The following is a 15,131-nucleotide window of genomic DNA, read 5'->3' as shown; positions in this document are numbered from 1 at the left end:
GGGAAGGGAGGGAGGCGGGGAGTCTGCCGGCAGAAGCTGAGAAGTCGCTGTTAATGCCATCCAGTTAGAGAGGGCCCAGACAGAAAATTAAGTGTTACTCCTCCAATTTACTACGGGTGATCTTGGTATGACAGTGTATGAGGTCATAGACAGTCATGTCAGCGTGGGAGTGGGATGCAGAATTGAAACGGTTTCCCGCTGGAATATCCCTATCACTGATCCAGACAGTGTTCAGTGAAGCAATCTCCCAGTCTGCGTCCAGTCTCTCCAATGTAGCGAAGGCCACAGCAGGAGCACCAGACGTGGTAGCTGATTCCCATGGGTCCACAAGTGAATTGTTGCTTCACTTGAAAAGACTGTTTGGGACCCCGAATGGAGGCATGGGGGCACAATTGTGGCGCCTGTGGCCGCAGGGGAAGGTGCCAAGGAGGGAAATTAATGGGAAGAGATGTGTGGTCGATGCAGTCTCCGAGGAACCAGTCCCTGCAGAAGGCAGGGAGGGGAGGAGAGGGGAAGATGTGGCCGGTGGTGGGATCACGATGTAAGTGTTGAAAATTACAGAGGATTATGTGTTGGATGGGGAGGCCGGTAGGGTGGTAGGTGATGACAAGGGGAATCCTGTGCTTGTTACATCTGGGGGGGCAGATGAACAGGAAATGGAAGAGATGTGGGTAAGGATCTTCCACTGATTTGATGGCGGTGGAAGAGAAGCTACATTTTAGATGATCTGGAAGATCTCATCTTGGGAGCAGGTATAACAGAGACAGAGAAAGTTCCCCCAGCTTTGAGTTTTTACTTCAACCACAGTGTCTGCAGACTTTCTTGTTCTACTTTATTGGTTAAATATCTTTGATCACCTCATTATTGAAGTGAACAAGAGGTTGCATTATTTAAGCTGTTCAAAGCTTCTCCAAACAATGTATAAACATTTCCACATGGAATCGGGGGAAGTAATCAATGAATGACACAAATAAAGATGGATCGAGATGAGATGGTGACAGGTGAAGTGAAAATCCTTGCAGGCAGATCACAACTGAGTGCGGGATGAACTCTGCTGCCTGTCGATTTCTCTCTGACCATGGAGGGAAGAGGTGAGTGAGTGTTCCTCTGCGAGGAGCTGAGCTTCAACTGTGGCCAGGAAGAGGGCACACAAAATACATCGCCCCTCCCTTCTCGGTGTATTGATCGCCGTGTGGCCACTGACTGGCTCGCCAGGCAGGAGGTCACTGTAAAATGGCCTTTCCTACATTACTGCGTCCATAGCAACACCTTGTTGGTTCCCCCCCCCCCTGTTTTCACATAGTTTATTACGTAGTGGCGCGACCGAGAGTCCGACGGTACAACTGAATGAGTCGACTGAGCCCGTTCGCCTGGGTTGGCAGCCAGCCTAAGAGAAGGACGGCTCTGATTTCAAACACGGGCAGATGGGGCTCATCAGGCCATCCATCTAGGAGGAGGACGTAAGGTCCCACGACCCGAGGACCTGGCTGTCACCGTCCCAGCGTGCCAGGCCGCGGCAGATACACCCCGGGTGTAAAGGGCGAGGCCAAGTGCTGCACCCCACCTGAACAAATCCATTGCACGGGCTCGAAGAACATGCCCACGTCTACAATCCTTCCTGGATCTTTGTTCGCGAAGCCAAGCCATGACTTGTACCATCGGATGATAATCAACTGGAACTTGAAGATGGGGTGTGACAGGGGTTGTTTTGGATGCAAATTGGAACCAAGGAAGCCTCAGTATCTGTAAGGTTTTTAAACTGTGGAAATTATTTTGAGACTACTATTATAAAAACCATTTACAAAAGGGTGAGTAGTTTTTCAGCCTTTTTCTCTCAAACTTAAAGGATGATGATGTCAGTAGAACAAATGGCAGAAAAGGGATTTGAGGGCCCACGGCTGTGGGAGTAGAATTAACATTCACAGAAATTCAACCAGTCACTCAAAACATCACTAAGTATTGCTTTGCTGAAGCTGTGTGCTGATTAATTCTGATCCTGCTCTCTGTCAGAGCAGGAACTCCCCATTAAATTACCAGCCCTGTGTATGAGGAGCTGTGCTGCAGAATTAGATGCTGAGAAAGGAATTTTCATCAGATCTCAGACTTCAGATGTGCCTGCTTCTTAAGACCTTTTTCATCCATCAGGATAATGCGTAAGCTCTGCGTATCTTCCAGCTGATCATCCGACATTTACAGATTTCCATCTCACGGCACAGCACGGTCAGCCTAGCGGCTAACACAATGCTGTGGCAGCGCCAGTGGGTTCGAATCCAGCGCCGTCCATAATGAGCTTAGACGTTCTCCCTGTGTGGATTTCCTCTGGGGGCTTCCCACTTTTCAAACTGTCCTGGGGGTGCAGGGGTCAATCGGGTGTAATTCGGCGGCACGGCCTGGTAGGTCGAAAGGGGCCTGTTACTGCACGTCCAAATTTTGGAATTTCAACCATTTGCAGATTTACAGCTCGTGGGACGGCATGGTTAGTATTCGCAATTAAGCGCAACACTGTTCCAAGCGTCAGAAGCCAAGGTTCGAATCTGGCACTGTCTGTGAGGAGCTTGCACGTTTCACCCCCCCTCCCCACCCCGCTGTCTGCGTGGGTACCCTCCGGGGGCTTCAGTTTCCTCCAGCCCTTCAAAATGTACTGGGGGTTGTAGGTCAATGGGGTGGAATTGGATGGCATGAACTCGTGGGCCGAAAAGGCCTGTTACTATGCAGCATGTCTAACTTTTTTAAAAATTCTCGCTCTCTGGTCACTACTGAATTTAATAATTCCTCTTTCATTTTAAAATACTGTCATTGAGTTTAACATAAAATCATGTAATATAACAACCAGCAAAGTCGTATCACAAAGTAAACATATCACATAAATCATAAACCTACCCATTGTAGTGATAGCTATACGGAGCGGGAGGAACGAGGCCAGAGCTCAGTGGGCTCGTCTGCACTCCAGTTGTTTGTTTTAGCTTCCTTATAAGGCCGTCCGTAAATCCCGCCCCCCCCCCACACCGGAGGTGACGCCGTGCCACAGCCCCGTGCGCCGCAGGCTTGGAGCACCCTCCCGGCGCCGCCATCTTGGAGCAGCCGCGGCCTTAAAAGGCGGAGCCGGTTCTCCTGACGATATGAACGTGCACCGTAATTGTTTCGTTAACATTTCTTTAAGGTGTCAAATTCTATCAATATGCTAATAGTTTTTCCTTTATTCATAATATAGTTCTCGATAGCAATTAGACAACCCCTTTGGAGAAACATTTTATCCTAATTAATGATATGATATGATCCCTAATTACCATATTAAACCCATATTTGACTAATTAATCTAAAAAAAATGAAAAGAAAACAAAAATATCCTCCGTCTAATTGAACCCCTCCCTCTAACCGTCTAATTGAACCCCTCCCTCTAACCAAGATTAACTTGTAGAATTGTAAAGATAGAGATCAACTAACAACCTTCAGACACCGGACAGAGCATCCAAACTTCTTCAATCTTCCATTTATGATAATGATCTTAAACCCTTTCTCCACTAGCATCCCAGTTCATTGGCCGCGCAGGGTCCCGGGATTGGAAGCCGCTTGTGCTGTTTCCACTGGGCCACCTTTAACCGGGTCACTGACTGCTTTCCCACCGAACACGACTCGTCCCCGAGTCTACCTTTGAATGGACTGGTATGTAGGTGGAAAGAAAAAGGCTGAGGACTGCTGCCCTGAACTGCTGGTTACGATTCAATGGTTTTCCCAAACTATAGCACGTTTAAATTTAGAAAAAAATATCAGAAGAGGTACTGTTGACCCTGATACACTCTCAATTATACCATACTCTCAAATGTACCATAAGGCTGGAGGTACAGGACGACGGGCTTTAATACCCTAAGACTTGGACACATGCTCTTGTTCTGGCTCGATCCCAGGGTTCGAAGGAAGGACTTGGGTGTAACCGCCTTTATTTGGGGATTCCGGGGGTGGAGTCACCGAGGGAAGGCAGGCCAGCCTTACATATGGACACAGTGCCAGTAACAATGGGGTATCACCACACCCCCTTTGGTTAAATTTGAAGAAACGTGGAGGCCATTTATTCGCACGTTAGGGTTAAACCAGTTTACCTATCTCGGCTGCACCATTTCATCAGATGCAAGGATCGACAATGAGATAGACAACAGACTCGCCAAGGCAAATAGCGCCTTTGGAAGACTACACAAAAGAGTCTGGAAAAACAACCAACTGAAAAACCTCACAAAGATAAGCGTACACAGAGCCGTTGTCATACCCACACTCCTGTTCGGCTCCGAATCATGGGTCCTCTACCGGCACCACCTACGGCTCCTAGAACGCTTCCACCAGCGTTGTCTCCGCTCCATCCTCAACATCCATTGGAGCGCTCACACCCCTAACGTCGAGGTACTCGAGATGGCAGAGGTCGACAGCATCGAGTCCACGCTGCTGAAGATCCAGCTGCGCTGGATGGGTCACATCTCCAGAATGGAGGACCATCGCCTTCCCAAGATCGTATTATATGGCGAGCTCTCCACTGGCCACCGTGACAGAGGTGCACCAAAGAAAAGGTACAAGGACTGCCTAAAGAAATCTCTTGGTGCCTGCCACATTGACCACCGCCAGTGGGCTGATAACGCCTCAAACCGTGCATCTTGGCGCCTCACAGTTTGGCGGGCAGCAGCCTCCTTTGAAGAAGACCGCAGAGCCCACCTCACTGACAAAAGGCAAAGGAGGAAAAACCCAACACCCAACCCCAACCAACCAATTTTCCCCTGCAGCCGCTGCAACCGTGTCTGCCTGTCCCGCATCGGACTTGTCAGCCACAAACGAGCCTGCAGCTGACGTGGACTTTTTACCCCCTCCATAAATCTTCGTCCGCGAAGCCAAGCCAAAGAAAGAAGAGGGTTAGGCTATGCTGATCCTTTCTGAATCCACTTCAACATTTTTTTTCTCTCTGTGAGAGTAGAAGAGCGGAATTAACCGCTTGGAAACACGGTAGCCCAGCTTTCGTTTTTTTGTTTCTCAGTTATCGGGGAACCAATTAGCAATGAAGGAAAATTGACGGTCATATGGTAAAGAACTTCACACATTGTGGGTCTACAGGTATTCTCTGAATGCCAACGAAGCCAAGTTTTGATTTCAAGATTTCTTGTAATAAAATTGGATTCCTTTTCATGTTTGGCCTTTAAGAGATTGGGAGGCTCAGTTGTACTGGGTTTCCGTGGCTCCCGATAGAAGCAAGCAAGTGGAACTGGTTCAGTTAACTCTTTATTAGACACCAAAGTTAAGCTGGGAGAACCCTTCCTGGTTTCCAGCCTCGAAAGCAGCCTCCTGGGGTCTCTCTCAAACAGATGGATGCATCCACTTTTATATGCTCGAGTAAACAAGTTGGACTAAAACATTGCATCATTATTCTTCATACAAGGTAAATCACACCCTTGTTGCCCCCTCCCCTCTATCCCTGTATCAAGGTTGAATAATATATTGTTTCAGGACACTGAGTTACATTTACTCTACATTCGCTAAAAACGCACGCCCCTTATCTTACATTGCCTGCAACCCAAAGACATCTGCTGGTACCTCCCAGTCTGTAACACATTCATGGTACACCCTTAATCTTCCAAGCATCAGGCTTCAATTTATTGTTTTAATTCACTTTAATAGTTCTAAATTATTTTAAAATTCACTTTAATACCACAGCTCAGTTTACATATGCTGCTCGATGTCTGTGTTGGTATATGTTACCGTTGTTAATGCAATCCCGATCTATTTCGCTTATTAATCTGAAACTTTTAATAAAAAGGATTGAAAAAGAAATTAATCATTCCACGATTGGTGGGTGTGTCTTCGTCTGCCTGGGCGCTGAGGTCTGGAGGCTCTCTCTGCCACTTTCTCCCACCCTTCCCGTTCTCCATCACCCCTGCTGGCTCGTGTCACACAGCTGTGTGGAACTCTGATGGACCCGCAAGATTTACCAGTCCAATGGACTTGAACTGCGGATCACTCCAAATGTTCAACTTGGACTGAAATTGATTGAAAGCAATCCCCAGAATCCCATCCTCACCTCATCAACATCGCTCTCTTCCACCAACCCATCTGTTTGCTTTCTTTACCAGGGCACAAAATTGGAATGTCCTTGCCAAGACTTAGCCTGATGTTTTGACTTGGGATCTTGCCCATTCTTCATTAAAGTAGCTCACGTTGATGTGGTAGAACATGGCACCTGTTTCCCTGAACCTTGCTGTTTCCTCTCCCAGTTTATGGGTTTGGCTTGAATCTTAATTCTCTTGATTCAATCCACCTTTGCCCTAGTCTTGGACCAGGCCCCCAGTCTCTTGGTCCAACAAAACAAATTTTCTATGAAGAAAAATTGATGGTCATTTGGTAAAGAACCATACATTGTGGATTTACAGGTATTCTCTGAATGCCAACGAAGCCAAGTTTTGATCTCAAGATTTCCAGCCTTATTTTCAGTTCCCTCAGTACAGTTAAACTCTCCTCCAGCATCCTGTATGGGAGGTGAGGGGGGTGGGGGGAAGACAGTCATGGTTAGTGGGACTGTATTACCAGAGTTTCCTCAGGGTCCTCCAGTTTACCCCCTCCTCCAAAAATGTGCGGGGTTTGTTGGTTAATTGCTGTACAGTGGGTCGTTTCCCCCCCCAATCTGCGGTTTTGCTTTCCACGCTTCAGTTACTTCAACTACTGTCTGAAAATATTAAATGGAAAATTCCAGAAATAAACAATTCATACATTTTAAATTGCACACCATTCTGAGTAGTATGATGAAATCTCGCGCCGTCCCTCCCGGGGCGTGAGTCATCCCTTTGTCTGGCGTATCAACGCTATATTCGCCACCCGCCTTTCGTCACTTAGTAGGCACCAGACTTCACTCTATCGAGGGCATCTACAAGAGGCGGTGTCTTATAAAAGCAGCTTCTATCCTCAAGGACCCCCACCACCTAAGCCATGCCCTCTTCACTCTGCTACCATCGGGGAAAAGGTCCAGAAGCCTGAAGACGAGCGCTCAGTGGCACAAGGACAGCTTCTTCCCCTCTGCCATCAGATTCCTGAATGATCAATGAACCCCAGACCCTGTCTTACTTTTCGTGCAGTAATATTGTTATTTTTCTTTATATAGTAATGTTGTAAAGGTAGTTTATAATATGAATGACGACGCTGCCGCAAAAACACAGATTTCATGACTTGTTCATGACACCAAGTTCTGATTCTGAGGTTTCATTTCTGAGCAGAAATGTCAATGGGTGGTCCAAATGAGTGCCCGGGTCCAGACTATACCAAGTTGCCCCTCGTTTTCCCCGTTTGTCTCAGTGACTTCGCTGCATTTGCTTGCATATCTTGCTGCCTTTATGGAACCATAGGAACAGCAGATGGTGTTGATTTTAGAGATGACAGTATGTGGGTTGCGGGCCATCTAATCAGATGGAACGTATAATTGGATTAGTTAATGGATTTTCGGGATAAAATATGGGTTCTAATAAGTCTGGAAATAGATTCGAAATGTAAGTGTAACAGAGGAAAATTGCACATCCATTCCAAATTCTAATGACACGTTATAATGCACATTATAAACTAGAATACTCTTATTCCAAATAAATTGCTATCTGCTTGGAGCTCCTTGTTCTGGAGATTGAAAGACACTCATCATAATTGTTTTGTAAACCCCAGACGATAGGAACATGCAAACATTGGGAAAACAACAATTCCAACTGCTCCACAAAGCATCGCTTGAGAAAAGTGGAAATCCTGCTTTGAATCCTGCACCGTTAGCACAAGCTTATTACAGCGCCAATGACCTGGGTTCGAATCCAGCGCTGCCTCTATGTTTTCCCCATGCCTGCATATGTTTCCTCTGGGGGCTCCAGTTTGCTCCCACCAATCCCCGTCCCACATGTACTCGGGACACGTCATCTATCTCCAATAACCTCGTTCCTCTCACTTATTGAGGCCGCCCGCAAATTGGAGGAGGAACACCCAACATTCTGCCCGGGCACTCGCCAGCCGGATGACATTGACATCGGCCTCCGGTTTCTGCTAGCCCGCTCCCCGTTCTCCCTCTCATCCCATCTCCCCCTGTCTCCTCTCCTCCAGCTCTCTACCCACTTCCCTCTCATTTCACAGAGCCACCCCCTGTTTGCTGATGTACCCTCCCTCCCTTATCCACCTTATCCCACAGCCTGTGGGACTGTGCTCCTCCCCCTTCCACCCACCCTACCATTTTGTCGGGTGCCTGCCCACATTTTATCCTTTCCTTGATGAAGGGCTCAAGACCAAAATGTTGGTTTGCTATGTGTCTCCAACATTTTTATTCAAGGTGGAGTCTTATATCCTAAGAAAAGTCAGTTGGGTAAGTGTTAGAACAGCCAAAGTACTATGCAGCAGACTCAGCACAATGGGCCGAATGGCCTACTCCTGCTTCCTCTAATGAGGGGAATTTGCAATGTCTTGTCTGTCGCTGTGAGGAGATGTTTCATCAGGAATAATAATGCAGATTGGACTTCATTAAATGTTGAGATGCTGTCAAATTATTATTCGGTCGAATGGCTCAGTCTTAATTTTGCATGAGCTTATTTTTCATTTCCAGTGTTTTAGTCCATGCGCACTTTGAAGCTTTAGTTGAATGTGAAAAGTCAAAAGGGAGTCACAGCATGGAAATGGGACTTTCAGCGCATAAAGTCTATTCTGACCAATGAACCTTTAGCCAAGGATCGTTGACCTTTCTGATGTCGCAGTGTTGTGGGAGCACCTTTACCAGCAGTTCCACAACACTGCTCGCGCCACTCGAAAGGGGATGGGCTTGCTTGCAGCACCTAGACTTGAGAACCAAAACAGGACAACTCTCACTCAGAATCCTTCCCCCCCCCAAAAAAAAAGTTCCATCGAGTGTTGGGAGTGTGGAACAAACCTGAATGCAGGCTCAATTTCACCATTCAAGAAAAATTTGGGCAGGTACATGGATGGGAGGGGTATGGACTGGGTGCAAGTCAATGGGACCAGGCAGAATGATTTTTCAGCACAGACTAGAAGGGGCAAGGGCCTGTTTTATGGGATCTAATGTTCTATGGACTTTACTTTCTCAGGAGAAGCAAGTAGGTGAAAGATTTTCAAGGGGAGACAAACTTCAATTTTCTTGAAGCAGATAGGTGGAGCATAGTGGCCGCTGTCATGGGAAGAGTCACTCGACATTCTTATTGTTAATGATAACTCTCTGGGTTGGCTAGCTCCTCCATGTGGGCAGACAACAAATGCCTAGAGCAGTGGTTTCCAAACTTCCCCCAAACATTCCACCTTAAGCAATCCCTAGGCCATCGGTGCTCTGTGATTGGTAAGGGATTGCTTGAAGTGGTATGGGAGTGGGAAGGGAAGGTTGAGAACCACTGGTCTAGACCCAAATATTTTGTTTGAGAAAAATATGTCATTGCCAATTAGGTACGATTAATACAGGGGTTTTCAAACTTTTTCTTCCCACTCCCATATCACCTTATGCAATCCCTTACCAATCACAGAGCACCTATGGCCTATTGCTTAAGGTGGAATGTGACTTTGGGGGGAGGGGGTTTTGAAAACCACTGTGCGAGAGGAACTCAGTGGGTCACACAGTGGGTAAAAGTGGTCCATGGTACGGAGCCTAGACCTGAAACTTGGACTGACCATTTCTACCCTCGGATGCTGTCTTGACCTGCTGAGTTCCTCCAGCGATTTGTCTGCACTTTTTGCCCTAACTCTAATGTGATCAATGACTTGACAAAGAATTCTCTTCTCTTTGAAGTGCACTGTCACACCTGAATCAACGTGGGGGTGCAATTCTCAATGTTTATATTTGAGGTCACCCCTTCAACCACATCATCTGGAGAGAGTGGTATCTCTGGACACCCCAAGCGGTGGTGCTGGAGACTCTCGTTCCAAAAGATTGACTGAGCTCCCAATGAAATCTGGACAGAAATGGTCACTACTGATCTAGATTGCAAAAGTGAAGAGGATGGTTAGCGTAGTGATTAGCGCCACGCTGTTACCGCGCCAGCAACTTGGGTTCGAATCAGGTCTGTGAGGAGTTTGTACATTCTCCCCGCGTCCGCGTGGATTTCCTCCGGGTGCTCCAGCTCCCCACCCTCCAAAGATTACAGGGCTTCATTTAATTTAGACGCACAGAGCGGTAACAGGTTCTTCCTACCCATGAACCGACACCACCTAAATGAACCTACGATCTCCCCCCCCCACCATACGTTTTGATAGGTGGGATGAAACCTGAACCCATGCAGACACAGGGAGAACATACAAACTCGCCAGATTTGAACCCGGGTCACTGTAGCAGTGCTGCACTAACCGCTATGCTAACCGTGCCACCCAATGCTAACCATGGTTGGATGATGGGACTTTATTGATTGTTTTTTCTCTCTGTATTGCACAGTCAGTTTGTTGACATTTCTTTATTGGTTTACGTCTTTTTGTGCAGTACCGATAAGAGATCATTCTGCTCTCCCGAAGGAAAAAGGAATCTCAGGGTTGTATGTGATGCCATGTCCAACAATAAATCGGAACTTTGAAGAGGTCACACTTCATATTTTTTGTGTTAACCAACACAATTTTACACCGTGGGATCTTCTGCAAGTGGCGAATACAAAGTTCAATTAACTAGTGACTTATCGTGGACACTGTACTCCGACAAGAACTTTGAGGTTAATTGGGTTATTTGGTCTGCTTGAGTTCATGGGTCAGAAGGGCCTGTTACCGTGCTGTATGTCTTAATTTAGAAAATAAGAAATGGTGTTTTTCAGTTCTTTGCAAGATTCAGTGATCATCAAACCCCACCCTCCCTAAACAGCCTCTCTTTAAAGCTCATAATCCAGATTAATGCAGCACAGGGGGATTAAAACCTGGCAGAACTGATTGTGAAGCAACATGAAGATTGCTTCATTAACACTCCAGCAAATCTGCGCTGAATAATAATCACGTTGCTTTTTCAATTAACACTTCAGAAGTTTTGTGTGAACTGTGACATTTCGTTCAAAACAAAAGTTAACAGCTTGTGTCAGAGCAGTTCATGGAAAATGAACTCCACTCGAGAGAATTGGATCTAACAATCCATACGAACACTGGTTCCATACCTAGCAGAGGGTCCCACTGTGGGAACAGTGGGTGCAGAAGTCACGGTCTGAACCGCCGGGAAGACAGAGAAATATAAATGATTTAAAGGGCAGAAATGGGATTTGAGTCAAAGTTTTTGTGTGTGTGGTGTGGGAGTACTCGGGCAGACGTATCACTCAGAAGAAGTCTCCTGCTTGTGAGTAAAGCCCTGCTGTCTCCAACCACACAGTTCGAGCAATCAGCTGGCAGGTTGCCAGGGTGGATTTACTCCGCTGCAGAACTACTATCTTTCACCTAATTTGCTCGTTAGAAGTCGGACATCGGTGACTCCATCACCGATTAGCTCAGCGGTCGGTCGCTGCCAAATTCGTGACAGCGTCCCGAAGGCCTGAGAGCCTCAGCCTCACCTTCGGGGGAGTCCGGGAGGCTTTGGCGGATCACCAGGAAGTCAGTTCATGAAGCATCCGGGGATTTCTGTTCATCGCTCTGCTGTCTCACCGTCTGGATAAAGGACTCGCATCTTGGACCCTCTTCTCAATATGGCAAATACAGGATGGTGTGCTCATGGAGGACTGAGTTAGCGCGACTTCAACCAACATGAGGCCTGCCCGCTCCTGCGGTGGACTATTGTTTTCATTCATATATAATCACATAGTAATTACAGCACAGAAATAGGCCAACTTGGCCCTTCTAGTCCATGCCGAACACTATTTCCCACCGAACCCCACTGACCTACACTCAACCCATAACCCTCCATTCCTTTCCCGTCCATGTACATATCCAACTTCTCCTCAAGTGATAATATCGAGCCTGCTACCCCTGCTTTGTCCAGAAGCTTGTTCCACACACCCACCACTCTCTCAATAAAGAAGTCCCCCTGCATAATTCCTCTAAACTTTTTCCCCCAAATCTCAGCTCATGTCCTCTTTGTTTGTTCCTTTCTTAAAGGAAAAAGCCTCTCCACATCAACTCTATCTATACCCATAATAATTTTAAATAACTCTCAACCTTCTACGCTCCAAGTAATAAAGACCTAACTTATTTAACCTTTCCCTATTGTCCAAATTGTTTGTTTATCATAAACATGCCAGACCCATCTTCCAAAAGACTTTGGCCCTACAGGAGTCGTGCTGGGTCAGCAACTTCATCAACTCCTGTGGCCAGGAATTCTTTCACATCACTGGAAGATGGGAACGTGCTCGACTATCGCGGGTGGAAAATGCTCAAAGGCAATGGTGGGGAGCAATGGCCCCCCGGCCATTACAGCGAAAATGTGAAAATGGAGGGTAAATCCGTGATGTGCCTACAAAACGCAAAGACGGTGAGTCTGGTCACATGTTGCGTCAATTCATGGACTTCACCAGCCGTCTGTCATTTCAGCAGCTTGGTTGAGACCGTGTTTTATTTCTACACGGAATGTACGAGGTGGCGACCCCTGATCGCTGCTGGAAGGGCAGCTCCTCAAATTCTGGCTGCCTTACAACCCCGCCCTCCTGGTCTTTGGGTGCCCGGTACAGAGGAGGGAGGGTCGGGTGAGAGTTACACTCATTGGTCAGGTATTGGGCCTGGCCAACCATGGGTCCAGGCAGATGGTTCAGCTCGGGCTGAAGAAGGAACATTCAGTGCTCATGGTCATTTGGAGGGTCTCTGGGAATGGCTGGATCCTCAGATAATCACATTTCAATTTGTACCTTACGTTTTTTGTGAATACAGCCTCTCCCCCGACTTATGACCGAAAAATACTGCATATTTTTAAAAATAAAGAAAAGATAAATGTAAATATAAAAATTATGCTTGGTTGGACATCCACCAGCGCTAACGGCTGTGTGAGTACAATCGTGACAGTCAGAGGATATTCCGGTATTACGTACATCACAGAATCTCTCTCAGTTCTCGCTCTCAGTTGCCATTTGGTAAGTGGACGTTATCAGAGCCACTGCCAGACTATCTTGCACCCTAAGCTGAGCTGAGTGCAGGGAGGGGAAGGGAGATGCTGACGTTCGACGGGCACCGTGCCACTTCCTCCCTCCGCCTTACCAGGCCGACGCGCGTGCGTACGAGCGCGTGAGTCAGAACCACATCATTCATGACACAGAGCTGTTTGAATCTCTCTCCAACTGTGCCCCTCTGAGGTCTGCGCCCGAGGCGGCTGCCTAGTTGGCCTAACGGTAGCGGCAGCCCTGGGCGTCATTCAAGTAAATCTAATGAATTTTCATGCTAGATTAAACCATTATCATACGGAACCCTAAAGAATGCTGTACAGATACGGCTTCTACGTGCCATGCTAGCATACGACCAACTTAAAGATCATTTCAAGATCTGACCAGTCGATCAGAACGGAACTTGGATGTATGTCGGGGAATGGCTGTACTCTGAATAGCAGACTAATGTAGAATTTGTAATTTTTGGTCAAAAAGGGGCACAATTTACTGCTTAAAAGGCAGTACTTTCCAGCTCCTGTCCTCCCTCTTCCCATAACCTTTTTTATACTGGTGATCTCCCCTTTACACCTCCACTCTAGCGCAGAGTATCGACTGGAAACATCGACCATCTTTCTGCCTCCACAAACGCTCTTCCGCCCATTGTTTCTCCACCAGTGCCCTTTCTGTAGCTCATGGAAGTCTCACATGGCACCCTTGTGTCTTTTATTTTTGACATTTCCACGGTCCTTGGTCTCGTTGCTCTGTCTCTGGTCGACGGATTTTGCGAGTCCATCCTGAAGCATCAAGGCTGGTGGAGAGATTATGTAAGGTACAAGTTTTTGTGTGAGAGAATTGAGGGGAATCCTCATTTTCATCCAAGTTCCAGCCCAGCTCCAGCTGAGCCAGAATTCAGAATCAGGACAAGACTCAGAATTTATTGTCAAGAACAAGTCGTGAAATTCGGTGTTTTGCAGCAAACATTCATATTATAACCATCTTACAACATTATTCTAAAAATAAATAAAAATAATTGAGCACAAAATGTAAGGCAGTGTCCGTGGTTCATTGATCATTCAGGAATCTGATGGCAGCGGCGAAGAAGCTGAGCCGCTGAGTGCTCATCTTCAGGCTCCTGTTCCTCCTTCCCAATGGTTAGCAGAGTGAGGAAGTCATGGCCTGGGTGGTGGTGGGGACTTTAGCTGCTTTTAGGTGTTCCGAAGAAGATTAGGCGCCCGCAGGCGTGGCTAGCGGAGTTCAGTTGGCACGTTTAGGTGGCAGCGAAAGCCAGCCTCTCGGGACAGCAGCCTGACACCTTGCCTTCCCGCTGCCTGACAGCCCCCAGTGTGGGACCGCAGGGCTGGGGCAGCCGGGGGTGGGGGGTGGTGAGTACGGGGCTGGGGCGGCCATCCCCGAGAATCCTGACTTATCGAAAGCTCGCACCTTTTAAATTTAGCGGAATTTTGTGTGCGTGCGTAAGCCCTGTAGTCCCCCGCTGGCTGCCCCAGCCCCGTAGTCCCATACCAGGGGACTGTCAGGCAGCGGGGAGGGTAGGTGTCGGCAGTGGGGAGGGTAGGTGTCGGCAGTGGGGAGGGTGGCTGTCAGCAGCGGGGAGGGTGGCTGTCAGCAGGTCGCCAGCTGACAGTCAGTCTGCCCGCTGCTTGGCACCTCAAAGCTGCTAGCAGCTTTGTCTGAGCTGCTTTCAACTGCAATGGGAAATACTCCGAGCAGGATATTATACCTACTGGAGAAGGGTAGGGTGAGTAGACATCTTGGCCGGCTTTTCCCATTTCGGATGGCCACCCGACAGCTGCACAGGCTTTACAGTCGGGTATTGTGGCCCCTGAAATCGGCTTTGGAGGATGGATGCTGCTTCTAAAGACACCACCTCATGCAGAGTGAAATCTGGTGCCTGTGATGTCGCAGGGCGAGTTAACAACCCGCTGGAGTTCACAATTAGCCCATTTGACCCATAACCCTCCGGACCAGTCCTTCTCAACCTATTTATTTTGGCTATGGTCCCCGTTCAAGGTTTATTTTAATTTAATTTAGAAAGCCTTTACCTTTGTTTACAAGCTGCACCATAACAGGCCCTTCCAGCCCACAAGCCTGTGCCACGCA

Source organism: Narcine bancroftii, chromosome 13, assembly GCF_036971445.1.
Source record: "Narcine bancroftii isolate sNarBan1 chromosome 13, sNarBan1.hap1, whole genome shotgun sequence".
Lineage (NCBI taxonomy): Eukaryota > Metazoa > Chordata > Chondrichthyes > Torpediniformes > Narcinidae > Narcine > Narcine bancroftii.
The sequence above is the reverse complement of the archived record's forward strand: the minus strand, read 5'-3'. Positions refer to the sequence as shown.